The sequence below is a fragment of the Pipistrellus kuhlii genome, unplaced genomic scaffold, assembly GCF_014108245.1.
Source record: "Pipistrellus kuhlii isolate mPipKuh1 unplaced genomic scaffold, mPipKuh1.p scaffold_m20_p_1, whole genome shotgun sequence".
Lineage (NCBI taxonomy): Eukaryota > Metazoa > Chordata > Mammalia > Chiroptera > Vespertilionidae > Pipistrellus > Pipistrellus kuhlii.
Window position 1 is genome coordinate 150,886,918 of NW_023425404.1, and position 4,745 is coordinate 150,891,662.

The window sequence follows — 4,745 nt, forward strand, 5'->3', positions numbered from 1 at the left end:
AGCTCTTTGGCCTCTTGAGTGTGGCTCTTCCACAAAATACCACAGCCTGGGCTAGTCTATTTTGAAGTAGTGTTAGAAGAAGTTTAAGTTTAAAAAATTTGTTTCTCAAAAGAAATTTCAATCATTGTACTGTTGATATTTGGCTCTGTAGACTAGTGAATTTGCCGACCACTGCCCTAGCCCATTTAGATAACTGCTTGAGTGACCCTGCCTTTAATTTCCCTTGTCACTATTTCCCTCCTTATGCTTCAAATTAGCCAATAACAAGTGACCTTGGTAGATCCCAGAAACTTCACCCTCAACCCTAATGAAGCAGAGTCCCATGTCCTCATTTCTAACCTACTCCTCCCCTCACTTGGTAACTTCACCTCCAGATCTCACTGTGTGGCCCTTGGGCATGATATGTAGCCTCTAGGACTTGTGAGTAATATATCTTGTTCCTCAATGTTTTCTGATTTTTCCCCCCCTGAAGTTCATCCTGTGATTTTAATAAGAATTATAAGGGCTGGTCTGACCACCACATTGGCCCCAATGGGGGAAATGTCTTTGGGTCTCCCTAAGAATAATACTACTGGCTTGAGCAAGTCGAGTCAGGCATTCCTAGTTGAGGGCATTCACATGAATAGGCTGAGTATGACATAACAAGTGGCTTAACATTAGAGTTTATTTGTCTCACAAAAATAATGCAGGGAGGGGCAGGCAGTCGAAGGCAGGTGTGGTGGCTCAGCAGGCCATCAGCGAACCGCTCCACCATCTTTCACATTTCGGCTTTCGTTTTCATGCTTGTGGCCTCATAGTCACAAGATGGCTGTAGCACCTCCATGCCTTCTCTTTATGTTCTAGGTTTGAACAAAGGTGTGAAAGATGGTTGAAGTCTGTTCTGTTCTCCTAATGAGGCCTTGCCACTTTATTTGTGAAAAGTAAACCCTCACCAGGAATTTCTATCTCTCATTGGCTAGAACTGTGACACATGACCACTTGGATCTGCAAAGAAAGCATGTCTGTCTATAGATTCAGCAGTCTTTCAAGTGGGGAAAATGTTATGCTAGAGGCCTGATGTATGAAATTCATGCAAGAGTAGACCTTCCTTCCCCTGGCTACTTGCACCAGCTTCCCTCTGGCACCAGGAACCTGGGTTTCCCTCACAGCCCCAGCTTTGTCCAGAAGGATGTTGGGTCTAATTAGCATATTATGGTTTTATTATTATAGGTTCTTTATACCCAAGGACAATCTGTATCATCCATGCCCTTCTTCACATAAATACACTTAATATTAAATGCATTTGCCTCTTCTCCAAGAGAAATTCCCCAAGTTCTCTCCTCTAGTGCATTCCTCCAGATGTCACCTCCAGAAGGTGACATGTTAGATCCCTGTTAGATCTGCATGTGACTCTGTGGTCCTGGGATTCATCGCCCCACAAGGGCTACACTGACCACCACACTCTGGATGTGCCTCTGGGGTGAATATGTGAGGCATCCTCAGGTGGATCCTCCCCATCTGTGTCCTTGATGTCATCTATAACTTTTGCACTATTTGCTGCTTTGATAATAAAACTGAAATGAAAGTAACCTTGAACAGAGTCCAAGTCAGCATTCCTGCAAACATAGACCAGGCTTTGTGGTCTGGCCTAACTCACTGCGCTGGTTTTATTCTGTTTGCTGCTTTGATAATAAAACCGAAGTGAAAGCAACCTTGAACAGAGTCCAAGTTCGAATTCTTGCAAACATAGACCAGACTTTGTGGTCTGGCCTAAGTCATGGGGCTGGTTTTACTGTGTCTGAATCGTCAAAACAACTGGTGGATTCACTGAAGAAAATAATCAGTAAAACCTGTTCAAGGGAACCAGGGGTTAATCCAGTCAGCATGGTCAATGTTGTCACCTTACCTACGCACTACTTCAGAGTTTTTGTCTTTCTTATACATAAACTCCCAAAGGAGCCACAACAAACAATATTTTGAATATACTTACAACTTTCAATCGGTACTTTCTTCCAATAGGAGACTTTTTAGAGAATTATTACCATCCTTTTCATTCCTCCTACAAAGTCCCCACTTCTTCCCTCAGATTCAGAAGAAAATGCAGAATTCCTTAGAAGTGGGTTGCATTCGCATTTATAGTTCATTTAAAAACAACAGTGCCCTCTGATTTATGTTCCCCCTGGGACCTGTAAAAGGAAGCCCTGCTTGTATGGCACACGTGCTTTACCACCAGGGTCTTTTCTGTGGATTTCACAGCTTCTATTTTATTTCTGATCAATGGGGAGGTGCGCCATAAGGAATGATTTCACGTGCGAAGCTGATGGAATGAAGCTTGTTTCGTTTGGAAGAGTCTCTCAGTATCCCATGTTCCAATCCTGAGTTACTGGGCAGAGATAGCATATGGTTATCCATTTCCCCTTCAATAAATGCAGGCAAGTACTAGTACTTTTAAGAAATCCAATGAGTGAAAGTTTGGCCCTGCATTTGTATATTTCTAGGTGCTATAAGAAGAGGCGGTTGCTGGACCCTTAAAATGGTGAGTGCTGCTTGAACCAAAGCTACAATTACTTTGGCCACTAGGGGGCAGCACGGCACAGAGTGTGGCGCTGATAGAGCCTTGTCCTCAAAAGGCAAGCAACCAAAAAAGAATTTTTACTATTACCCCATGTAAAATATTAAACAGCAAAGATTGCCAAATTTTTGGCATTCACGGTGGCTACAAAAGAAAAGTAGATGACTATGGTTAGATATTTACCCCCCCCCCCCCCCCCCATACCAGTGATAGAAGAAAAAGGAATCAGCTACTCAATTAAGCTAATAACAAGGCATTAGAGTCAGGAAGACCATTTTAAGTGCAAATTTACTTATTTGTGGGTAATGGCACTTAAAAGCATTCAGAAGCAGACTGATGTAGGTATACCTGCCAGTCCTATCATTTACTAAGCTTTGTGATGCTGGACAGGTTGTTTCATTCTCAGCTTCAATGTGCTTATCTGAGAAATGGAGATAATGGCTACCTCATAGAGGGGTTGTGAGCTTAAATGGAATAATGCATAGGAAGAGATTAACTCAGCTGGTTAGCCCTCACAGATGTGAGGTCTGAAACACAGCTCATTGCTGGGAATAAACTTTTAAATTCTAGGCTCAGACTCCTAAGGGAGATACAGGGCCCAGCAATAAATCTAGCAAGAGAAGGAAGGAGAGGTGACAGTGGAAACCCTGTGGCCACTATTGGGGTTCCACCATGCTTCAGGCAGGATGCTGTAGCTCCCAGCTGGTTGGCTGTGTTCTCCAGGCTCCTTGCAGGGAATGAGCAGGCTGGGAATACAACATACAGGGGGACTGGCAGGAGTGACAGCAACTGATTTTCACCCTTCTTCTCTTTATTTTTAAAATCTGCTGGGGAGCAAGTCGGTTTAGTTTCTCTACTCATTTTTAAATCAGATTTGTCTGTTTGTTTTTGCTGTTGAGATTGTGAATTCTTTATAAATTTTGTATAAATTTTGGATATTAGCTTCTTATCTGATACATGGTTTCTAAATATTCTCTCCATCTTTTTATTTTGTTCATTGTTTCTTCTGTGGTGCGGAAATTGTTAAGTTTGAGGTAGTGTTGAGATAAGTCAGACAAAGATAAATATGTTATGATAGTCCTTATATGTGGGATTCAAAAAAAACCCTGAAAACAAAAAATCCTGAACTTAAAAAGACAGAGAGTGGAATGATGGTTTCCAAAGGCTGGGAGTGTAAGATGTTGGTTAAGGGTTCCTTCCTATAACCAGTAGACTAATAAGTGCTGGAGACAGGACACACAGTACAGCGATGAAGAAAACAAAATGTATTATTATATATATTATATACATATATTATATATATATTATTATATATATAATATATATAATATTATATATATAATATTATATATATATTAAGGCAAAGAAGTTAGTTGAGCAGGACTGCCCAGATGGAGGAAATCCCCGCCTCCTGTTTTTATTCTCTTTTTAAAAATACATTTTATTGACTTTTTTACAGAGAAGCAGGGAGATAGAGAGTTAGAAACAGCGATGAGGAAGAAACATCCCTCAGCTGCCTCCTGCACACCCGCCACCGGGGATATGCCCGAAACCAAGGAACATGCCCTTGACCAGAATCAAACCTGGGACCCTTCAGTCCGCAGGCCGACGCTCTATCCGCTGAGGCAAACCGGTTTTGGGGGAACTGTTTTTATTCTTATTACTCTTGGGACTCTTCTTGCTAGTTCCTTTATTGCTTCTTTTAGTTCTACTTCTAAGCTGATCAAATTCTTCATTCTGCCAACGAGCATCTCTTATTTATTTATCTATCCAACAAATTTTTATTGAGGACATGCTGTGTGCTATATATTGGGAAGACAGTGATGAATGGATGTTAGAGTCCTATACTAATGAAACATACCCTCTGGCGGATAAAAGAGGCAGTAAACAAGTGCACAGACAAATAGGATACTATCTGATAGTGGTTAAGTTGCAAGTAAAGGTGAAACGTGAGGTATGTTGGATGGGGCCCCCGGTTACGGAAGGCTTTGTTGAGACGGTGGTGCTAAAGCAGAGGCCTGAATGATGACACACATCTCCCTTGTGCGGATCACCGAATTCTAGGCAGAACCTTCCCACTTTGGAAGGCAGAACCAAGGCCTATGAGGGGAAAGTGGGGATGGTGAGAGATGACATCAGAGATTGCTCACTGTGTCTGGCATTAGAGACCAGGATAAAGAATTCTTTGCTTCTA